The 24,462-nt window shown below is 49.0% G+C and overlaps 3 pseudogenes across 3 annotated transcripts in view; 2 read left to right on the top strand and 1 right to left on the bottom strand.

Moving 5' to 3' along the window:
- LOC311529434 (olfactory receptor 5V1-like) overlaps window positions 1–24,462 on the top strand; it is a 504,463-nt pseudogene that overhangs the window by 179,467 nt on the left and 300,534 nt on the right. The window lies entirely within an intron of this gene.
- Window positions 1–24,462, top strand: part of LOC311529399 (olfactory receptor 10A7-like) — a 329,327-nt pseudogene that overhangs the window by 139,920 nt on the left and 164,945 nt on the right. The gene's annotated exons all lie outside the window — the stretch shown is intronic.
- Window positions 5,920–19,161, bottom strand: LOC311529401 (annotated as a pseudogene). The gene is made up of 3 exons: window positions 18,237–19,161; window positions 17,802–17,833; window positions 5,920–6,881 (listed from the first exon to the last, which is right to left on the bottom strand). The product of its transcript is annotated as an uncharacterized misc_RNA (transcript).

The following is a 24,462-nucleotide window of genomic DNA, read 5'->3' as shown; positions in this document are numbered from 1 at the left end:
CTGAATACATGGGTTGAGGGGGGTGGGCCAGCCCTTCCTGGCACCTACGAATGGCCAGCTGAAACCCTGAAGCATGAGCTTTACGAATATAGACCATTGACCTGGAAGTGAGTTTGGGGTTGCTAAGCCCTGCCCCCCACAATCACAAGCAGCCCCATCATACAATCAAACTCGTACATTTCTCTACCTCTTTCTTAAAACTATGTTGCCCCCCGAACTCCTACAGGGAAGCTGCTGCAGAACCTCCCCCCCTCTGATGGTTAGAAACATCCTGCTAATTGCCAGGCTGCATTTTTGAATGGCTGGGTTAGTGGTTGGAGCAGGGAGGGGCAGGCAGCAGAACAGAGCAGCAGCCATGGACAAATCAAAGCAAGAAGGAAGCTGTGTGTGAAAACACACCTAGCTGTGAGATCCCAGCCTCCGCTCTCTGCCTCTGCTGTGAAGGGTCCTAGGCGAGAGGGGGCTGATATCTGTTCTCTGAGCTGCTGGAACCCTGGGACTTGGTCTCTGGAGCGGGTGGGAGCAGCCAGATCTGGATTTGATGCCTGAATGATCTATGGACACCCAGAGGAGTACCAAGGAGGCCACATTGAAAGTCCCAGCTCCAGCCCCTGGGGCACATGGTGAATCCCAGGCAGGGGCTGGCAGTTAGAAAGCAGTGCTCCGTCTTCTACCAGGTGCTGGGTTCTCTTGTTCTGTCCACCAGCAGAGCACGGTTCATTCCCTCCAGCAGCAGGGTCATACCCTAGCCCACCCCTCAGTGCCAGGCGACCCATCCCCCTGAGGCATTCTTTTGTGGCTGCTCCCCTCCCATCCTTCCCCAGGGCTGGCTGCATCTCAGCACCAGCTGAGCCATCTCCATGCAGTGCCACTCTGTGGCTGTTACTGAGCTAACCCACCTAAGAGCTGGCTGCATCTCATGCATGCTGTGTACATGGAGCGGAACAGCAAATATGCTTTATGAACACAGGCCAAGTGCAGACCTCGCGCTGGGGGGGAATGATGTGTTTCTCCTTTGCCAAGCCAAGGGAAGAGCAAACCCATTATGGGATCCCCATTGTGTAGGCCCTTTCCTCAGCTGACACCTCATTAAACATTCTTGTTAGTAAACTAGAAGGTCACATACTTCTCTCCTTCTCTAGGCCAAGCTGTTGCCCTAGCTGGGGTGAGGGGGCGGGGGTGGGGCTGGATGTAGTAGAGGTGAGGGGTGTGTGCGGGGAGGTTGCATGGAGTGCGGGTGAGTGGCCTGGCTGTGGGAGTAATTGATGTGGGGGGGGTCAGAAGCCTGGCTGGGAAGGAGTGTGGGTGAGGGCCTTGCTGGGGGGATGGGAAGAGTGGGGCTGAGGGGTGTGGCTGGGGGGCTGGGTGGGGTGAGAGGACTGTGGGTGGGGGGGCTGGGTGGGGTGAGGATCAGGTGCCTGGTTGTGCTGCTGGATGTAGTGCGATTGAGGGGCCAGCCTGGGCAAGGGTCTGGCTGGGGTGGGGGTGAGGGGCCTGGTTCTGGTGTCTGGGCCAAGTGGGGTTCTGGGACCTGGCTGGGTGGGGATGAATGGAGGGCGGTGGGTACCTGGGGTGGGTGGACAAATATGGAGAGCTCAAAATGGGGCTGTTCCCCCTACAGAGAGGGACTGGTGTGAACAGGCTGCGAGGCAGTCAGGGGACCTCAGAATGGGGCGATCCCCACCAAGGACAGGGACAGAGATTTCCCTTTTCCCATGCTCTCTCTGCTTAATTTGGTCTCACCTTCCCTTGCACTCAGCTAGACCCATGCTCTGCCCCCTGGTACCCCAATAAACCCACCCAAAGGTCTGTTCCCAGGTTTGAAGAAATCTCACTGGGATAAGACAATGTTTCTCAACCTATCCAGATGTGGATAAATTGGAGAGAGTTGTGGATAAATTGGAGAGAGTCCAGCGAAGGGCAACAAAAATGATTAGGGGACTGGAACACATGAGTTATGAGGAGAGGCTGAGGGAGCTGGGATTGTTTAGCCTGCAGAAGAGAAGAATGAGGGGGGATTTGATAGCTGCTTTCAACTACCTGAAAGGGGGTTCCAAAGAGGATGGCTCTAGACTGTTCTCAATGGTAGCAGATGACAGAACGAGGAGTAATGGTCTCAAGTTGCAGTGGGGGAGGTTTAGATTGGATATTAGGAAAAACTTTTTCACTAAGAGGGTGGTGAAACACTGGAATGCGTTACCTAGGGAGGTGGTAGAATCTCCTTCCTTAGAGGTTTTTAAGGTCAGGCTTGACAAAGCCCTGGCTGGGATGATTTAACTGGGAATTGGTCCTGCTTTGAGCAAGGGGTTGGACTAGATGACCTTCTGGGGTCCCTTCCAACCCTGATATTCTATGATTCTATGATTCTATGACTGTACCCCTTTCAGAAGTCCGATTTGTCCTGCGTACTCCCAAGTTTCACCTCGAACTGGATAATGGCAAATTATCAATCTACTTACAATCTACTTGATTACAAAATCAGAAATATGAATACAAAAGTGTCACAGCCACACTAGTACTGAAAAATTCCTTCTTTCTCATTTTTAGAATATAATTATAAAATAAATCAACTGGAATATATTGTACTTACATTTCAGTGGATAGTATATAGTAGCGGTTCTCAAATTTTAGCAACTTGATAACCCCCATTTTCATTTTAAAAATGTTGCGGACCCCCAAGCCAGCTTCTAATTTTCCGCAGGGGTGCTTAATCCCCACTCAGCCCCAGACCCTGCCCCCACTCCACACCTTTTATCCAAGGGCCACCCCATCTCTTCCTGCCCCCATTCCACCCCTGCCCCTCCTCTTCCCCACCTCTTTTCTCCCCCTCCCCTGAGCGTGCCCCATCCCCGCTTCTCCTCCTCCCTCCCAGCGCCTCCTACACACCGCTGAAGAGCTGTTCCCCAGCGTGCAGGAGGCACTGTGAGAGAGGGGAAGGAGTTGATCAGTGGGGCTGGCAGCCCAGGACATGACTCGTGGACCCCCTGGAGCTGGCCATGACTCGGGGACCCTGTGAAGTACCCTCACAGACCCCCGGCGATCCACAGACCCCAGTTTGAGAAACATTGGTCTATAGAGCAGTATAAACAAGTCATTGTCTGTATGAAATTTTAGTTTGTACTGACTTCAGTAGTGCTTTATTTGTAGCCTGTGTAAAACTAGGCAAATATCTAGATGAGTTGATGTCGCTCTTGGAAGGCCTCTGCGTACCCCCAGGGGTATACGTACCCCTTGTTGAGAACCACTGGACTAGGAGACCGATACCAAGCACCTGGCTTGTATCTATACGTATGGCAGGAGAGTGGGAAAGTGGGTCCAATGGGTTAGAGCAGTGGGGTTGGGGTCTGGACACCTGAGTTAGAGTTTAAAGCCAAAAGGGACCAGAACATCACCTAGGCTCATTGGCTGTAGATCTCAGGCTACCGACACCGCCTAGCAACTGAAATTAGACCAAGGTATTACAGACCTCAGAAGGCTAAACTGTGATGTGCCACAGGCAGAGAATAGCAGGGACTGATGTGCACCAGTCTCCACAATGACAGGGAAATGATTAAAGGACATACACACAGCTAATCTTGGCAACTGACCCACACCCACATGCTGCAGAGGAAGATTGAAAAACCCAGGGTCACTGTCAGTCTGAGCTGGGGGGAAATTCCTGCCCCACCTCACATACGGTGACCAGTTTCTGGCCAGTCGGGCTTGCTTGTCTTCATTATACCCAGCTGTAACACAAGGAACCACAAGCTCCAACTTTCTTCTTTCCGGTGGGTGTTCCACCCCTGCTGTGCCCCAAGAACCCATCCCCACTCCGCCCCTTCTCCCAAGGCCCCACCCTTTCTCTGCACCTTCCCACCCTCTCCCCAAGACCCTGCCCTTTCCCTCCCCACCTGCGCCCCCTTCCCTGAGCATGTCCCACCCTTGCTCTGCCTCTTCCTACCCCAGTCTTCCCCTCCCCCCAGTGCCTCCTGCCCACCACCAGACAGCTGATCAGAGGATGGCTGGTGGGTGCTGAGCACCCCCTATTTTTTTGCATGGGTGCTCCAACCCCAGAGCACTCATGGAGTCAGCGCCTATGCAAGGAACCTACAGGCCTGTATCCTGTCAGACTTTAACTAAAGCAAGTTAGCATAAGTATAGTCAAGTATAGTAGGCCTCTCTGTGATGTCTGGTGTAGATAAATGCCCCACAGTTACCCTTGGATTTGGGGGAACTAGGAATAGCTTGCTTAATGGTAGAAGTTAGAACCTAATAGTAAATGGAAACCATAGGACCATGGAAGTGATAACCACAAATCTGTCTCAGCAAGAGGCGACAGGCATGGTAATGGGTTAAATGGCCTTAATATATATTAAGATGGTAACCTATCGGATCAGTGCACCCAATATTAGGGGGGTGAGGAAGTTAGATTTGGATATGGAAGGCTAAGCATAAGCATGAATATTCATGATAGTGCTTGGGGCAAACCAACCAAAATAGGTCAAACCAACCTGAGCTTTCCATCATTTGACCCTTCGGCTCTATTGTTATCTACCATCAATTTTGGGCATTGAGGAACCTCGACCATCGGACTTGTTTGGCATGTCAGAGACAGGGCTTGTCCTTTGTCACTTTCCACCAGGTCCTCAAGGAAGGGTGTAGTATTCAAATCAAAGATCCTATGCTCATACTGATACAACAGATATCCCCCGTACTGTATTATTTCTATCTGTTCATGTGGCTTGGAGCTTTTCTGGCTTTTATACTGATTTTAATAAAGATCTCCAAGGCTTTGCTTTGCTCTACACCTTTAGGTTCCCTACAAGATATTGAACTTATTGGTTTTAGTTCAGGGTAGCCTTCTGGGACAAGAACCATCTGACACCCAGTTCATTAATCAGATCAACTGGCAACCAATACAAGAATTATTGACCATTAAAAGGATCAGGCAACAAGTTTGACCCTGAGCATGTGAGCAAGAATTGCCAGCCAAGCACCTGAGAGAGAGTTTGGCTCAGTACCACATAGGAGCCCTGACCCACCCCACCCAGTGCCCCAGCTCCAGCTGTGGCTATCCCAGAGCTTCAGAACAAGAAGACAATACAAACAACCCCCTCCCTTCCAAAATAGATATTTTGTGGGGTGGAATCCCTTCCTCACCCCTGCAGGTGACTAACTGAAACCCTGAAGATTTTAGGAACATAAGACATGAACCACAAGGAACCTTCAGGGCTGCCAACACCACCATACAATACCACTCTTTAATTTATCTGATGATCCATTTAAACTCATTAATTTCTTTAACCCCCATCACTCCCTTTGTGAGGTTGCTCCAGGACCTTACACATCTGATGGTTAGAGACCTTCTCATTTCTGTCTCTGGCCATGGGAAGAGAGTGGGGACTATGGGGTTTGATTGGGGGGGAGGGGTACTGGGACACCTGGGTTCTAACCCTGGCTGTGGGAGAGAAGTGTGGTCCATAACATACAAATATAATGTCCCCATCATTTTGGCAAGAGCTACACAGATGCCAGTCTCTGGACATCACTAGGGTTGCTCCTGATTGCCAGCAGAAAAAAGGAGAGCAGAATGTTGCCCTCTGTGATTTAAGTGCGATAACACATTTATCTCGCTTCACAAAAATACGCCTGCACAAAAAGGGCAGAGATGGGAGCCAGCCTCCCTGCACACACACTTGGTTTGTTCTCCTATCCCCTACACACACACACTGAGCTGGGCTTATTTCCTCCAGCAAGGACACATACACCACCACACCTCCCTCTGCTCCCATTGTGTTCTGTCTGTATCAACAAACAGTCATTTTTAATATTACAAGTGACCCCTACAGATCATGTAAAATGCTGTGTGTTTCCCCTGCAGGATTAAAGCCAGCACCCCCTGGAGAGGAAGGGCCTCATATCCCAGTGCCTACCCTCTGACTAGCCAGTCCCTGCAGTCTGGGGCCAGAGCAGATCCCTGTACTGCTCCTCCAGCAGGGTCCTCCTCAGAGCCTCCTTCACTTCCTTGTTTCTCAGGTTGTAGATCAGCGGGTTGAGCAGCGGGGTCCCCACTGTGTAGAAAAGTGTCACAATCTTCCTGCTGCTCTCGGAAGCTGATGGGTTGACGTAGGTGACCATGATGGAGTCATAAAACAGTCCTACCATGGCCAGGTGTGAGATGCAGGTGGAGAAGGCCTTGTGCCACCTGGCCCCTGTGGGCAGCCTCAGCACAGCCCTGATGACAAGCCCGTAGGAGGCCAGAATGAAGATCATGACGGATCTCAGGGTGGAGCAGATCTGTTCAGTCCAGGGAGCTGGGGTGCAGGAGGCAGCCAGCAATGGGCCTGGGTCACAGAGAAAATGATCCAGGGTGTCGGGTCCACAGAAGGAGAGCCGGGAGATGAGGACGATGGGCACTATGAACCACAGGAAACCAGAGAGTCAGCAGGAGGCCACCATGGCCCAGCAGAGCTGGTGGGACATGAGGACGCGGTAGCGCAAGGGGTGGCAGATGGCCAGGTACCTATCTAAGGCCATGACCAAAAGTAAGAAGCACTCGGTGCTTTCCAGAGAGAAGAAGAAGTAGAACTGCAGGAAGCAGCCGTGGAAGGAGATGGGGACGCCAAGGGACAGCAGGTCAGAAAGCATCCGTGGATGTGGCGTAGCAGATCACCAGCCAGGAGAAGTTCCCCAGCAGGATGTACATGGGAAAGCATTGGAGGTGGGGGTCTCGCAGCACTGCCACACAATGCACAGGTTCCCTACCACCGTCTCGGCATAGGCCAAGGAGAGAAGGGCACAGAGGAGAGTGCGGCTCTGCTGACTCAGTGAGGGGAAACCCACCAATGTGAACTTGGTCTCCAGGATGGTGCCATTGGCTGGATTCTTCAGGGGTCCAAGAGCTGAAAGGAAATAATCAACAGGGTAGCAAGGTTCTATCCAGAGATCTGGGATAGAAGTTGTAGTAGGGAATAGCAGACACACCCACACACACAAACACACAAAGTCACAGTCAATCTCTCTCTCTCATACATATCACATTCCAAACTACCTGGGATCTGATGCTTAAACTGGGTTTATTCTGCCTTTTGAAACCTTTTTGGTTGGATAAAGCTCCTTCTATGAGACATTCAGCCAGCTGTTCTTCTTGGCCAATGAACTCTTGCTCCTCATTCCATAGCTGGATCAGCTTCTCTGGACCAGCCTAGGATCACAAACCCCATCTGTGCAGGTCAATACAGTAGATGATGCTCAGAGAAGCACAGGGAGCTGATTTAACATTCCCTCCTCCCTGCACTTTGATGCTAAATTGAAATTTCTTGGGCTTGGGCTGCATCTTTAGGCACTTAAATCCCTTTCACATTTTGACCTCAAATCCCTTTTGGAAATGGGATTAGACTTAAGCACCTAGGAAAATTTTACCCCAAACCTTTCCCCATATCTAATTAATGAGTGACACACAACTGAATCAAGAGGACTTTTAAAAATCTCTTACCCTTTGTTTGGATCCAAGGACAACATCAGTCATGGACTGGCCATGAAGGCTCTGCAGAAGGAAAATCTAGATCTAATATAGTAAAATCTATATTAATATAGTGATATGATTAAACTCTACAAACAATCAGTACATGTGTTTTAATGTATCGAGTTGGTTGATAATTACACTATTTATTATTTTATTGTTTATTTATATTGAAGTAGAATGGTAGAATGGTAGAATCTCCTTCCTTAGAGGTTTTTAAGGTCAGGCTTGACAAAGCCCTGGATGGGATGATTTAACTGGGAATTGGTCCTGCTTCGAGCAGGGGGTTGGACTAGATGACCTTCTGGGGTCCCTTCCAACCCTGATATTCTATGATTCTATGATTCTATGATTCTAAGTAACCCCTAGGAGTCCCAGTCACAGGCTACAATTTCATTCTGCTAATTGCTGCACAAACACAGAAGTAAAACAAGGTCCCTGCTGCAGACAATTTACACATTATGTTTTCCACATTAGATTAATGTGGTAGATTGATTGAGTTGCAATTCATATTAATTCTGAGACTCAGAATGTAAAAATCCTAGATTTGATTAAAACATACAATTAATAACTATATTATATTAAAATAAATCACTACCTAAGATATCAATTCCTATATTTAATTAAAATAAATTAGTAACTATATATGCTAACCATTTCTATCTTCAGTTTAAACAATAAATGAATAACTATATATTATATTCATTACTTGTGTGATTAAAATAATAAATTAAGAATTCAATATTGTTTTCATTCCTACATTCAGTGGAAATACTTTCTCATTAATATTAGAGTTACTCATTAGTATTAAATCCATACTGCATTGATTTCTAGATTCACTTCACATGTTAAATTAATATTTACATAGGATATGAATTCCTGTTATGATTAAAATAATAATAAATTCTTATTTTTCAAATTTTAACATACTAAATTAGGAATTATGTATTATTTTTGCCTAAATTTGATCAAAATCTTAAATTAATAAGTGCATTTTATACTATGTCCTGAATTTATTAAAATGGTAAGTTAATAATGTTGTGTTGTGGTTCCTAGATGTGGTTCCCCAGGCCACATATCAGTGTGACACTGGGCATCTGAGCAAGGACCAGCCAGCCAAGCACCTGAGACAAGGAATGCTCAGTGCCACCTCAGAGCCCTGGCTCACCCCACCTCCCCACCTCACCTCGTGTCCCATCTCCAGCTGTGGGCATCACATGGTGCTTCAGAAGAAGCAGCTTAAAAACTAAAAAGGGAAAAAAAAACCCTCTCTGAATACATGGGGTGGAGGTGTGGAAATTCCTTCCTGCCCCCTGCCGATGGCCGGCTGAAACCCTGAAGCATGAGCTTTAGGAACATAGAACATTAACTGGAAGTGAGACCCGGGGCTGCTGAGACCTGCCCCCCCACCATCACAAGCAGCCCCATCGTACAATCACACTCAAACATTGGGGGGGAGGAGAGGGATAGCTCAGTGGTTTGAACATTGGCCTGCTAAACCCAGGGTTATGAGTTCAATCCTTGAGGGGGCCATTTAGGGATCTGGGGCAAAAATTGGGGATAGGTCCTGCTTTGAGCAGGGTGTCGGACTAGATGACCTCCTGAGGTCCCTTCCAACCCTGATATTCTATGATTTCTCTAACTCTCTCTAAAAAATAAGTTGCTCCCCCACTCTTAGTGGGAGGCTGCTGCAGAACATCCCCCCTCTGATGGTTCAAAATCTCCTGTTAATTTGCAGCCTGAATTTGTGCATGGAGTGCTTAGTGCTTGGAGCAGAGAAGGGTGGGTGGCGGAACAATGCAGCAGCCACAGAAGAATCAAAGCAAGAATGAAGCTGTAGGTGAAAATCAGGGATCCTAGAAATCTGTCTTCCACAGAAAAAATAGGAAAAACACAAAATTTGCATTTTTGCAGAGAATTTTTAGTTTTTATATTTTGTAAAAAAAATAAAAACATATACAGCAGATGACATTCAATGTTGATAAATGCAAAGTAATGCACAGTGGAAAACATAATCCCAACTCTACATATAAAATGATGGGGTCTAGATTAGCTGTTACCACTCAAGAAAGAGATCTTGGGGTCATTGTTGATAATTCTCTGAAAACATCCATTCAATGTGCAGCAGCAGTCGAAAAAGGTAACAGAAAGTTGGGAATCATTAAGAAATTGATAGGTAAGAAGACAGAAAATATCATCTTGCCTCTATATACATCCGTGATGTGCCCACATCTTGAATACTGTGTGCAGATGTAGTCGCCTCATCTCAAAAAAAATATATTGGAATTGGAAAAGGTACAGAAAAGGGCAACAAAAATAATTAGGGGGAATGGAACAGCTTTCATATGAGGAGAAATTAATAAGATTGGGACTTTTCAGTTTGGAAAAGAGACGATTAAGGGGGGACATGATAGAGGTCTATAAAATCATGACTGATGTGCAGAAAGTAAATAAGGAAGTGGTATTTACTCCTTCTCATAACACAAGGACTACGGAGTCACCAAATGAAATTAAGAGGCAGGAGATTTAAAACAAACAAACAGAAATATTTCTTCACACAACGCATAGTCAACGTGTGGAACTCTTTGCCAGAGAATGTTGAGAAGGTCAAGACTATAACAGGGTTCAAAAAAGAAATAGATAAATTCATGGAAAATAGGCCCATCAATGGCTATTAGCCAGGATGGGCAGTGATGGTGTCTTTAGCCTCTGTTTGCCAGAAGCTGGGAATGGGTGACACTTGATGATTACCTGTTCTTTTCATTCCCTCTGAAATATCTTGCATTGGCCACTGTCAGAAGACAAGATCCTGGGCTAGATGGACCTTTGGTCTGACCCAGTCTGATTGTTCTTATGTTCTTAGTATCCTCTTTACCAGAGTCTCCATTATCCAGCTCTGTGTATTAACTGAACCAGGGATGAAGCTCTATGGATGATTGCAGTTTTTGATGATCCAATCTGGCTCCGGTCCCTATTAGATTGGATAAGCATGGTTACATTTTACTGGGGATAGGGAAACTAAAATTAAGTGTTCCATTTTAATCATGGAAAAGCACAGATTTTTATGTTTTTTTATCACAGAATTTGGGGTTTTTATCAAGGAAAACTAGGATCCCTGGTGAAAACCCACCTGTCAGTGATAACTCATCCTCCTCTCTCCCTGCCTCTTTTTTGAAGGATGCAGGGTGAGAGCGGTGTGATATCTGCTCTCTCAACTTCTGGGTCCCTGGGACTTGGTCTCTGGAGTGTTTAGGAGCAGCCAGATCTGGATTTGATCCCTGAAAGATCTGTGGACCCCCAGGGGAGTGCCAGGGAGAGCCCACCCAGCTTCACACACAGACACACAGACACACACACCCCACAGATTTCTTCACACACATACACACAGCTCCCAGTCCCCACAAACAGGCCTTGGGGGTGTCAGGATGAGGCCACATTGAAAGACCCAGCACCAGCCCCTCGGTTACATGTTGAATCCCGGCCGGGGCTGGCATTACTAAGGCTGTGCTCTGTCTTCTCCCAGGTGCTGGGTTCTCTCACTGTCTCCACACACAGATCAGGGTTCATTCCCTCCCTCCGACAGCATCAGGGACATACCCTGCCCTTCAGCACCAAGCAGGCCATCCGCTTGCGGCGCCCTTTTATGGCTGCTCCCCTGCCATCCTTCCCCAGAGCTGGCTGCATCTCAGCACCAGGCAAAACATCTCCATGCAGTGTCGCTGCGTGGCTGTTACCAAGCTACCTTGCCCCAGAGCTGGCTGCATCTCAGCATCAGGCAAAACATCTTCATGCCATGTCACTCTGCGGCTGTCACCCAGCTGCCCACCCCAGAGCTGGCTGCATCTCACCTGTGCTGTGTACATTGAGTCAAATGGCAAAGATGTTTTATGAATACAGGCCAAGTGCAGATCTCGTGCTGTGGGGGGGGTGATGTGTTTCTCCTTTGTCAAACCAAGGCAAAAGCATAACCCATTATGGGATCCCCATTGAGTGGGCCCTATACTCAGCCAGCACCTTATTAAACATTCTTATTAATTAACTAGAAGGTCTCACACATCCCTGCTTCCCTAGGCTAAACTGTTCACCCAGCTGGGCCCTGTCCCTACTATGGCTGGCCTCTAGCCCCCGCTCTGGCCAGAGCCCAATGGATGAGGGTGAAAACTGGAAAAACTTGCCCCTTAAAATCAGGCTTTTCCAGTTTTTGCAAAAAAATAAACAGGGTAATCTCCTAGGGGTAGCTGGAGTGGTGGAGAGGGGCCTGGTGGGGGTGGGGGGAGCTGAATGGAGTGGGGGTAACAGTCCAGGCTTGGGGGCTGGATGACGTTGGGATGATGAGCTGGGATGATGAGCCAGGCTGTGGGGATGGAGGGAGTAGAGGTGAGGGACCTGACTCTGGGGGTGAATGGTGTAGAGGTGGGATGGCTTGTTGTGGGGGCTGGGCAAAGTGAAGTTCAGGGGCCTTGCAGTGGAGGGAGGTTCTGGAAAGAGTGGAGGTGAGGGGCCTGGCTGGGGTGGGGGTGAGGAGTCTGGTTGTGTTGGCTGGACAGAGTGGGGTTCAGGGGCCTTGGTGGGTGGGGCTGGATGAACTGGGGCTGAGGGGCCTGGCTGGGGGGGGGGTAGGGGCTGGAGTGTGGTGAGAGGTGTGGCTCTGGGGTGATGGATTGAGTTGGGGGGTAATGGGTGGCTGAGGGGAGGGCTGTATGGAGTGGGGAGTGGGGGGCTGGCTGGAGTGGGGGACGGGGGATGGCTGGCTGGAGTGGGGGACAGGGATATGGCTGGGGGGGGTGAGATGAGTGCAGTGTGAGTTGTGGCTTGGGGGTAATGGGTGGAGTGGAGGTGAAGGCTGTGGTTTGTGTAGCCGTGCTGGGGGATATAGCTGGGGGAACTCAGAACGTGGCAATTCCCCCTGTGGAGAGCCACCTGGGGTGGAGGGCATATATGGGGAGGTCAGAACAGGGCTGTTCACCCTAGAGAGAGGGACTGTTGTGGCTGGGGTGCAAGGCATAGACGTGGTACCTTAGAATGGAGCGATCCCCACTATGGAGAGGAACAGAGATGCCCCTTTTCCCATGCTCTTTCTGCTTAAGATGGTCCCACCTCCCCTTGGACTCAGCTAGACCCAGGCTCTGCCCCCTGGACTCCAATAAACCAACTCCACAGGCTGATCCTGGGTGGGAATAAATCTCAGTAGGACTAGGAGACCCTTACCAAGCCCATCAAAGCCCCCTCCATCTGCACCTCTTCCCTATCACTGCAGGGCAGTAGTGACACCTGCCTGCTCTGTGCAGTGGGTCCTATGTGTTATGAGTGGGTTGGTTCCCAGCCGAGCAGGGATCCATGTGAATCTGAGCCTCAGTAGCTCTGCTCATTGCCAGAGACCAAGAGCTGAACAGATCCTGAAGACTCAGCTCCCCTCTCTGCCCGTGCCCCTCAGTCCTGATCACCATTCCCTCTAAGCTGAGCGTGTGTGCGCACGCGCACACAGATCCTAAACCCCGCGCAAACAGCGAAACACCGAGCACAGAAATGGGAGCCAGGCCAAAATACCATTTACAGGCGACTTTTGACATTGCTTTCCTGCCATCTATCAACACAGCCAGATTCTACTAGCTGGCAAGGGGGGGAAGGGAAAGGAGGGCAATGAATCGTACCCCTCCCCGCCAACATTTCGAACATGTAATGTTGATCACGTTGGGACGGTCGGGACCCACACATCTCCACTTTCCTGATTTTTTTGCCACAGATGCATGGACATGATCGGAGCTATGCACAAACTTCTGGTATCCTGATCTGAATGATCTCCCGTTTGCCCTTTTGCTGAGTCATGCTCTTAAGCGCATTGAAATGATAGTCATATAATAAAAGTTTTAATTTTAAATAAACCAATCTGGTAAAAATCAATTCCAAAATGTCACTGTCTAGAGGTCTAACATGTAAGAGAACAACAACTTCATTTAAATCTGGATGGCTGGATGAAACTATAGAGACGGTTATACCGAAGTCACATAGTGTAATGCTTCTTAAACTTTGTGAAATATTCACATATGATGAGGACAAAGGAGTGGTTTGTGCATATTATTCAGATGCCAGAGCTTCTTGAGAATTTTCAACCGGAAGAATGTGGAACGATGTATGGAAGTTGGATTTCCATACAACAGAGTCATCTGTCAAATCCCTATATTCAAAATACAAAGACTTTGTTGTTGAAGAGATTGTTATAGTCAGTCAGTACAATGACTTCAAGTTTGCAGTAGCCAAAAGAATCAAAAGCCAATTGGTTTTAAATTTCCCAGATATGGTGATGTTTACTCACCAGAACGAATAGTTTCAGGATCTTGCAAAGTTGATGGATATTGGAGGAACATTCCTAGCATCAAGTGCAGACTGTGAGCGTGGCTATAGCTTAATGACCACTCTAAAAAACAAACTATGGAATCGTTTACAAGTAGATCATTTGGACATGCTGATGTGTATTAACAGTCAACAGCTGGATGGAGGACTGATAGATCTGGACAGAGTTTATATTGAATGGGCAAATGAAAAAAGATTGCAGGGAAAAACAGTAAGGTTAGTTTAGCAGTCTTGGACATTTCAACCAATAAGGAAATTAAAATGCATTTGTAATTGCATATCTTATTCTTGGCTGATAATTATTTATTGATATTTTTTAGGAAAATTTTAAATTTAAAACACAAACTCTTGTTTTTCTTTTTTTACTTATGATGTCTCTATCTGAAAACCCATATAAATTGACATAATGGCATACTTATTAAATTGTCTTTATTATATGTTTATCAAAATCTTTTTGGACATGTGTATAGAATGAAAGGTGAAAGTGGACACCAATGAGCAGAAGCCTATGGACTGATAATGATCATGATTAATATGTGCTTGATATATGCTCGTGTCATAAATATAAAGTGAAGGGTAAACCCCTTTGAAATCCCTCCTGGCCAGGGGAAAGCTCCTCTCACCTGTAAAGGGTTAAGAAGCTAAAGGTAACCTCGCTGGCACCTGACCAAAATGACCAATGAGGAGACAAGATACTTTCAAAAGCTGGGAGGAGGGAGAGAAACAAAGGGTCTGTGTCTGTCTGTAGTCCTCTTGGCCGGGGATAGACCAGGAATGGAGTCTTAGAACTTTTAGTAAGTAATCTAGCTAGGTATGTGTTAGATTATGATTTCTTTAAATGGCTGAGAAAAGAATTGTGCTGAATAGAATAACTATTTCTGTCTGTGTATCTTTTTTGTAACTTAAGGTTTTGCCTAGAGGGGTTCTCTATGTTTTTGAATCTAATTACCCTGTAAGATATCTACCATCCTGATTTTACAGGGGGGATTTCTTTATTTCTATTTACTTCTATTTTTTATTAAAAGTCCTCTTGTAAAAAACTTAATGCTTTTTCATTGTTCTCAGATCCAAGGGTTTGGGTCTGTGGTCACCTATGCAAATTGGTGAGGCTTTTTATCCAACATTTCCCAGGAAAGGGGGGGTGCAAGTGTTGGGAGGATTGTTCATTGTTCTTAAGATCCAAGGGTCTGGGTCTGTAGTCACCTAGGCAAATTGGTGAGGCTTTTTACCAAACCTTGTCCAGGAAGTGGGGTGCAAGGTTTTGGGAAGTATTTTGGGGGGAAGGACGCGTCCAAACAGCTCTTCCCCAGTAACCAGTATTAGTTTGGTGGTGGTAGCGGCCAGTCCAAGGACAACGGGTGTAATATTTTGTACCTTGGGGAAGTTTTGACCTAAGCTGGTAAAGATAAGCTTAGGAGGCTTTTTCATGCAGGTCCCCACATCTGTACCCTAGAGTTCAGAGTGGGGGAGGAACCTTGACAGCTCGTGATTGTCTATAAAAAAGATCATAAAGCGTAATGCTTAAAACTAACTTGTGCTTCATGAAGAATGGTTAAATTTCCTTTTTCTAAGTATTTAAAAATGACATTTATAAAATAACATGGTGTAAAACTATTATTATTACAAATTGCAAATTAAAACTTTTTAAATGTATAAGCATTTTACTCGCTTGGGCGCATTTGCCACATGGCGCACAAATTTGAACTCTGCTTCAAAAATTTGCACAGAAGAAATTTTTTGCACACACGGCCTGTCAAAAATCCTGACCCACAGCTCCCACCCCTCTCTTAGCACTGGGATCTGTGCTGAGCTCTCTGACGAGATGAGATAACTTTTGCTTTGAATTGCCTGGCTCCAACTTTTCAAGCAGGAAGCAGTATCAAACTCTTTAATTGGCTTTGCCAGCAACCCAAATCATCAATATCCAGAGCGAGAAATATTCAGACATCAAAACAAGCTAATTCCGCCAGGGGATTTGCAGTCTGGACTGTATGATTTATTAAGTGGCTCTAACTCCCATGAAAGTTAGACAACTCTCAGAGAAGGACAGCCTCTGTTAATGCCAAGAGTTGACACAGCACAGGCAGAGGGTGTGAGGTCAGTGGTCAGAAGGCTGGACTGGAAACCAGGACTCCGGGGTTCTGTTACCAGATCTCAGAGGGCAGTGGGGTCCAGTAGCTTAGAGTGGGGAGGGATGGGTTGTCAGCACTCCTGGGATCTATATATTGCTCTGGGAGAGAAGTGGGAAAGTGGGATCCAGTGGCTTAGAGCAGGATGTGGGAGTCTGGACTCCTGGGTTAGAGTTTAAGGCCAGAGAGGATCACCAGATCATCTCGTCTGACCTGTAGATCACAGGCCACTGACACCACCCAGCAGCTGAAAATAGACCAAAGTAGGACAGTGCTTGGAAGGCTAAACTGTGATGTGCCACAGGCAAAGAAAAGTAGGGACTGATATGCACCATTCCTTAAGGCCCCCGCAATGGCAGGGAAATGATTAAAGGAGATACACCCAGATAGTCATAGAATCATAGAATATCAAGGTTGGAAGGGACCTCAGGAGGTCATCTAGTCCAACCCCCTGCTCAAAGCAGGACCAATCCCCAATTTTTGCCCCAGATCCCTAAATGGCCCCCTCAAGGATTGAACTCAAACCCTGGATTTAGCAGGCCAATGCTCAAACCACTGAGCTATCCCTCCCCCCCATGGCAACTGACCTGCACCCACAAGCTGCAGAGGAAGATGGAAAAACCCAAGGTCACTGCCAGTCTGACCAAAGGGGAATTCCTTCCCACCACACATATGGCGACCAGTTAGACCCTAAGCATGTGAGCGAGAACCAGCCAGCCAAGCACTCGAGACAGAGAATACTGCCTCCGAGCCCTGGCCTACCCCATGCAATGTCTCATCTCTAGCCCTGGCCTACTCTGTCTGATGTCCCATCTCCAGCCGTGGCCATCCCTGATGCTTTGGAGGAAGAAAATGTCAATAGAAATTTTTTTTTGGTGGGGGGAATCCCTTCCCGACCCCTGCAGGTGACTAGCTGTAACCCTGAAGCATGAAGCTGGAGGGCAACAAAAATGATTAAGGGGCTGGGGCACATGACTTATGAGGAGAGGTTGAGGGAACTGGGCTTATTTAGTCTGCAGAAGAGAAGAGTGAGGGGGGATTTGGTAGGAGCCTTCAACTACCTGAAGAGGGGTTCCAAAGAGGATGGAGCCAGGCTGTTCTCACTGGTGGCAGATGACAGAACAAGGAACAATGGGCTCAAGTTGAAGGGGGGAGGTCTAGGCTGGATATTGGGAAACACTATTTCACTAGGAGGGTGGTGAAGCACTGGAATGGGTTACCTAGGGAGGTGGTGAAATCTCCATCCTTTGAGGTTTTTAAGGCCTAGCTTGACAAAGCCCTGACTGGGATGATTTAGTTGGTGTTGGTCCTGCTTTGAGCAGGAGGTTGGACTAGATGACCTCCTGAGGTCTCTTCCAACCCTAATCTTCTATGATTCTATGAGCTTTTAGGATCATCAGACATGAACCAAAAGGGACCTTATGGGTTGCCAAGCCCTGCTACCCCCTCCTCCCAATCACAAGAGATTCAATCAAAAAATCCCACGCATAGATTTGTCCAGCTCATCCTCAAAATGAATGAAGTTGATTACTCCCGTAACTCCTGTTTGGAGGGTATTCCAGAATCCAATTCCTCTCATTGTTAGAGAGTGTCTTCTTCTTTCTGTTCCCTTTCTATGGGAGGGGAGTGGAGTCTAGTGGGTTAGATCTGGGGTGCTGGTACTCCTGGGTTCTATCCCTGGCTGTGGGAGGCAAATGGGATTGAGTGGGTTGGATCAGGAGATAGGGGGTGTCTGGGACTCCTGGGTACTATCCAAGGCTGTGAAAGGGGAATGAGGTCCATAAAAAAACAATATACAGCTGCCGTGATTTGCGTCTCACCTGTCAGTCTCTTGACATCACAGGGGTTGCTCCTAATTGACAGCAAACAAAATGAGAGCAGAATTTTTCTCTCTGGCTTTAAGTGTGAACATACATCTATCCAGGTAAGAATCTTGAAATACAGCCGCACAAAAAGGGCAGAGATGTGAGCCAGCCTCTATACACACACACACACGCAGCAGGGCACATACGCCCACCTTCCCCCCCCACACACACACAAATCCCACCACCCAGCTCCCTTTGCATTCTGGTTGTATCATCAAACAGGCATTTTTTATACTGGGAGTGACTCCTACAGATCATGCAAAATGCTGTGTGTGTTCACTCTCCAGGATTGGAGTGAGCAACCCCTAGAAGGAAAAGAACTCATATCCCATTGCACACACCCCTGACCGGCCAGTCCCTGGAGGCTGGGGCCAGAGCAGAACCTCCTACAGCTTCCCCAGCAGGGTCCTCCTTAGAGCATCTTTCATCTCCTTGTTCCTCAGGCTGTAGATCAGTGGGTTAAGCAGGGGGGTTGCCAGTGCATAAAAGAGGGTCGACATCTTCCCGCTGCCCCCTGCAGCTGACGGGCTGATGTAGGTGACCATGCCAGAGCCCCAGAAGAGGCCCACGATGGCCAGGTGTGAGGAGCAGGTGGAGAAGGCCTTGTGCCTCCCGGCCCCGCGGGCAGCCTGAGCACTGCCCTGACGATTAGCCCATAGGAGGTCAGAGTGAAGAAGGCAGCACCAAAGATGATGAGGGAACTCAGGATGTAGGTGGCCAGTTCAGCCTTGGGAGCTGGGGAGCAGGAGGAAGCCAGCAGTGGGCCTGGATCACAGACGAAATGATCCAGGGTGAGGATGCAGAAGGAGAGCTGGGAGATGAGGATGACAGGCACCACGAACCACAAGAAGCCGGTGACCAAGCAGGAGGCCGCCAGCACCCAGCATCTGTGGGGGGACATGAGGACGGGGTAGCGCAGGGGGTGGCAGATGGCCAGGTACCTGTCCAAAGCCATGGCTGCGAGGAAGCAGCACTCGGTCGTCCCCATGCAAAAGAAGATATAGAACTGCACAAAGCAGGCATGGGAGGAGATGGGGACCCCGGGGTTCATCAAGTCAGAGAGCATCCAGGGCATGGTGGTCGTGACGTAGCAGATCTCCAGCCAGGAGAAGTTCCCCAGCAGGATGTACATGGGCAGGCGTTGGAGGCGGGGGTCCCGCAGAACGGCCCACACAATGCACAGGTTGCCTGCCAGCATCCCAATATAGGTGGAGGAAAAAAGGGCACAGATGAGATTGCGGCTTAGCCGGTCCAGGGAGGGGAAACCCAGCAAGATGAGCTTGGTCACCGGGATGATGCAATTGACTGGATTCATCCGGGGGCCCTGGAGCTGAAAGGAAACAATCAACAGGATTCTAAGGGGCTGCTCAGAGATCTGGGACTGGAGAGGGGTCTAGTAGTTACCGCAGTAGGGACTCGCGCACACAGCCACAGTCAGTCTCTTTCATACATCTCACACCCCAAACTCCACCTCAGAGCCCTGGCCCAGCCCACAACATCCCATCTCCAGCCATGGACATAGCCTGGTGCTTCAGAAGAAGCAGATTTAAAAACCAAACAAACAAAAACCTCTCAGAACAGATGGTGGAAATCCCTTTCTGGCCCCTGCCAATGGCCAGTTGAACCCTGAAGCATGAGGTTCAGGGACATAGAACATTTACTGGAAGTGAGCCCCTGGGCTGCTGAGCCCTGCCCTGACCCCACCATCACGAGCAGCCCCATCATACAATCACACCCATATATTTGTCCAGCTCACCCTTAAAACTAATTTGCTCAACTCCACAACTCCTACTGGGAGGCTGTTGCAGAACATCCCCCCTCTGATGGTTAGAAACCTCCTGCTAATTTCCAGCCTGCACTTGTGCATGGCTGGGTTAGTGTTGGAGCAGGGTGGTGTGGGCGGCAGAACAGTGCAGCAGCCAAGGAAGAATGGGAGCAAGAAGGAAGCTGTGTGTGAAAACCCACCTGGCTGTGAGATCTCAGCCTTCTCTCTCCGCCTCTGCTGTGAAGGGAGCTGGGCAAGAGGGGGCTGATATCTGCTCTCTGACCCACTGGGTCCCTGGGACTTGGTCTCTGGGGTGGGTAGGAGCGGCCAGGTTTGGATTTGATCCCTGTATGAGTGTCAGGGAGAGCCCCGCCAAGCCTTCCATACAGCACTAATACAAACATCCCACACCGATTTCCCCTCCCACATACACACAGCCTCCCCCCCACACTTGCCCTTCCTCACACACAGCCCCACCCCCCAGCCCTCCCCAAATACACACACAGAGACCTCCACACACACAGCTCCCAACGCGCACAAAGAGGCCTTGGGGGTGTCAGGATGAGGCCACATTGAAAGCTCCAGCACCAGCCCCTCGGACACATGACAAATTGAAGCCCGGGCTGGCAGTACTAAGGCAGTGCTCCATCTTCTACCAGGTGCTGGGTTCTCCCGCTCTCTGCACCCACTGAGCAGGGTTCATTCCCTCCAGCAGACAGCAGCAGACACAGACACTACACCGCAGTGCCAGGCGAGCCACTTCCTTGCGGCATCCTTTTGTGGCTGTTCCCCTGCCATCCTTCCCCAGAGCTGGCTGCATCTCAGCACCAGGCGAGCCATCTCCATGCAGTGTTGCTGCGTCGCTGTTACCGAGCTACGTCACACCAGAGCTGGCTACATCTCAGCTGCAGGTGCGCCATCTCCATGTAGTGTCACTCTGCGGCTGTCACCCAGCTGCCCCATCCCAGAGCTGGCGACATCTCACCTGTGCTATGTACATGGAGTGGAAGGGCGAAGATGCTTTATAAACACAGGGCAAGTGTAGACCTTGCAATGCGGGGAGATGATGTGTTTCTCTTTTGCCAAGCCAAGGGAAAAGCAAAACTCCGAGCTTCCCATAGTGTGGGTCCTATACTTAGCTGGCACCTCATTAATCATTAACTAGAAGGTTGCACACTTCCCTGCTTCTCTAGGCCAAGCTGTTCCCCAGGCTGGGCCCTGTCCTCACTCTGGTCAGCCCCAAATCCCCACTCTGGTCAGAATCTAATAGATGAGAGTGAAAACTGGAAAACTTGCCACTTAAAATCAGGTTTTTCCAGTTTTCACCAAAATAAACAGGGTAATCTTCTGGGGGCTGGCTGGAATGTGGAGAGCAGCCTGGTGGGGGGGGGGCGGAAAATGGGGGGTTGGGCCGAGTATCAGCGAGGAGTGTGGCTGGGGAGCTGGAGAGAGTGGAGTTGAGGGACCTAGCTGGCGGTGTGGGCTTGATGGTGTGCAGCTGGGGGGCCTGGCTGGGCGCCTGGACAGATTGAGTGTGAAAATCCTGGTTGTGGGAGCTAGACAAAGTGGGGGTGAGGGCCTGGCTGGGGAAACTGGATGGAGTGGGATGTGAGGAGCCTAGTTGTGGGGCTGGAAATAGTGGGGTTCAGGGGCCTTCCGGGGGGGGGGGTGGAGTGGGAGGTAAGGGGCCTGGTTGTGGAGGCTGCACAGATTGGGGTTCAGGAGCCTTCCTGCGGAGAGGGGATGCTGGAGGTGAGTGGCATTGCTGGACGGGGGTTGGATAGAGTGGGGGTGATGGGCCTGGCTGGGTGCCTGGATGGAGTGGGAGGTGAGGGGGCCTGGAGATGGAGAATGGATGTCTTGCAGGTGAGGGCATGACTGGGGGGCTTGATTGGAGTGGGGGAGGGGCCTGGATGTGGGGGCTGGGCAGAGTTGGGATGAGGGGGCTGGGTGGGGGACTTGATGGGGTGGGCATGAGGGGCCTGCCAACGGGCTGGAGAGAATGGGTGTGAAAAGCCTGATGAAGGTGTTGCCGGCACCCAGTGCCGAGAGGCTGAACAACAGCTTGAGTGGTTCGTTACCCGGTGTGCTACACCCAATAATCACAACGGGGTGGAGAAGCAGAAAAGTTTATTTGCAGCTGCAAAAAGGTACAGGGAGAATAAAATCTCAAATCCTGCACACAGAGCAGGAAGTTACACAGGCTTTTATACATCCTTTTTCCCAGCATACTTATCCAATAGCAAGCTGCCCCAAGTATCCATATAGCCAGCCAATCCAGTTCCCAGCTAGTTCCCTGATTCTCTGTATCATTTGTTAAACTATACATAAAGCTACTTTATTCAGCATTGTTCTTCCATATCTGCCCTGTGTGGCCTTGCTTAATTTCAGGCAGTCTGACTCTGCAACATATTGTTGCAGATTCTCAGCATAACTGCTGTGTGTCCCTCCAGGCGGGGGGGCCAAGGACACTTGGGCCTAGTATGCAGAGCTACTGCGAGTGCCTCCAGGCAGGAGGGGGGGCCAAGGACACCTGGGCCTAGTGCAAGGGGGCTTCATCGACACTCGTGGTCTTCCATCCCCTCGAGTTACCTAGTGGCCATGCCCCAGTGTCCCCAACAAAGGGAGCTAGACAAAGAGGGATGAGGGGGCCTGGCTGGGGAGGCTGCATAGAGTGGGGGTGAGGGGCTTGGTTTTGGGGCTGGAAAGAGTGGGGTTCAGGGGCTTTCCTGGGGGTGGGGGTGGAGTGGCTGTGAGGGGCCTGGCTGAGGGGTATTGACTGTAGTGGGTGTTAGGATATAGATATTCAGGCCTGTCGGTAAAGGCCTGTACTTTAAGAATTTAGGTGTATTCTTATCACTTGGCTAGTTCTAGAGGTATAAAAGAAAGAATCAAAATCACTGTCTGCCGGTGTAAGGTCCTTCTCTTACTGTGACAGTCTGAGGCCCTGTTTTTAGGCTAAGGCCTTTGGCTAAGCAACAGAGGCAGCCATATGCTGGGAAACGACCGGTAACATCCTCACGTTCCAAACCCGTCATATTGAAATCAGGTGCTATTGGGCTGTTAGGAATACAATCCTGTCCTGATAATGCCTATCATCTCCAGAGAAAGGGAAGTGCCTAGAAGATGTAAAAGGAAACTTAGTTTGATAGCATCCTGTCTGGCAAGAACTCACTTATCAACAGCTGGGATGTGAAATCCTCACTTCTGTATTGTTTTGTCATTATAGTTCCCACTTTGCTATTGTTTGTCTGTATAATCCCTGTCTGGTTCTGTGATTGTTCCTGTCTGCTGTATAATTAATTTGCTGGGTGTAAACTAATTAAGGTGGTGGGATATAATTGGTTACATAATCATGTTACAATATGTTAGGATTGGTTAGTTAAATTTCAGGAAAATGATTGGTTAAGGTATAGCTAAGCAGAACTCAAGTTTTACTATACAGTCTACAGTCAATCAGGGTGGGTGAGTGGATGGCTGGGGGGGCAATGGGAACAGGGAATGGGGGTGGGGAAACTGGAATCATGTTTGGGTGAAGGGGGAAATAGGAACAGGAAATGGAGGTAAGGAAATTGGAATCATAGAATCATAGAATCATAGAATATCAGGGTTGGAAGGGACCCCAGAAGGTCATCTAGTCCAACCCCCTGCTCAAAGCAGGACCAATTCCCAGTTAAATCATCCCAGCCAGGGCTTTGTCAAGCCTGACCTTAAAAACCTCCAAGGAAGGAGATTCTACCACCTCCCTAGGTAACGCATTCCAGTGTTTCACCACCCTCTTAGTGAAAAAGTTTTTCCTAATATCCAATCTAAACCTCCCCCACTGCAACTTGAGACCATTACTCCTCGTTCTGTCATCTGCTACCATTGAGAACAGTCTAGAGCCATCCTCTTTGGAACCCCCTTTCAGGTAGTTGAAAGCAGCTATCAAATCCCCCCTCATTCTTCTCTTCTGCAGGCTAAACAATCCCAGCTCCCTCAGCCTCTCCTCATAAGTCATGTGTTCCAGTCCCCTAATCATTTTTGTTGCCCTTCGCTGGACTCTCTCCAATTTATCCACATCCTTCTTGAAGTGTGGGGCCCAAAACTGGACACAGTACTCCAGATGAGGCCTCACCAATGTCGAATAGAGGGGAACGATCACGTTCCTCGATCTGCTCGCTATGCCCCTACTTATACATCCCAAAATGCCATTGGCCTTCTTGGCAACAAGGGCACACTGCTGACTCATATCCAGCTTCTCGTCCACTGTCACCCCTAGGTCCTTTTCTGCAGAACTGCTGCCTAGCCATTCGGTCCCTAGTCTGTAGCTGTGCATTGGGTTCTTCCGTCCTAAGTGCAGGACCCTGCACTTATCCTTATTGAACCTCATCAGATTCCTTTTGGCCCAATCTTCCAAATGTTTGACTCCCAATGTTTGACTAGAATCATAGAATCATAGAATCATGATTGATGTTTGGCTAAGAGCAGGAATGGGAACAGGGACACAGGTGTAAGGCTCTGTGGTGTCAGAGCTGGGAAGGGGGACAGTAAGGAAGGAAACTGGAATCATGCTTGCTGGAAGTTCACCCCAATAAACATCAAATTGTTTGCACCTTTGGACTTCGGGTATTGTTGCTCTCTGTTCATGAGAGAAGGACCAGGGAAGTAACTGGGTGAAGGAATAAGCCCCCTAACAATGGGGGGTAAGGGGCTTGGATGGCAAGGCTGGCTGCAGTGGGAGTGAGGGGGTGACTGGAGGGGCTCGACGGGTTGGGGTAAGGAGTCTGGTTGTGGGGTGTATGTCTGGGGGACATTGGATGGAGTGGGGGTGAAGTGCCTGGTTATGGGGCCTGGACAGATTGGGCTTCA

Source organism: Lepidochelys olivacea (genome assembly GCF_965140295.1).
Source record: "Lepidochelys olivacea isolate rLepOli2 genome assembly, chromosome: 13".
Taxonomy (NCBI): domain Eukaryota; kingdom Metazoa; phylum Chordata; order Testudines; family Cheloniidae; genus Lepidochelys; species Lepidochelys olivacea.
The sequence above is the reverse complement of the archived record's forward strand: the minus strand, read 5'-3'. Positions and strand labels throughout refer to the sequence as shown.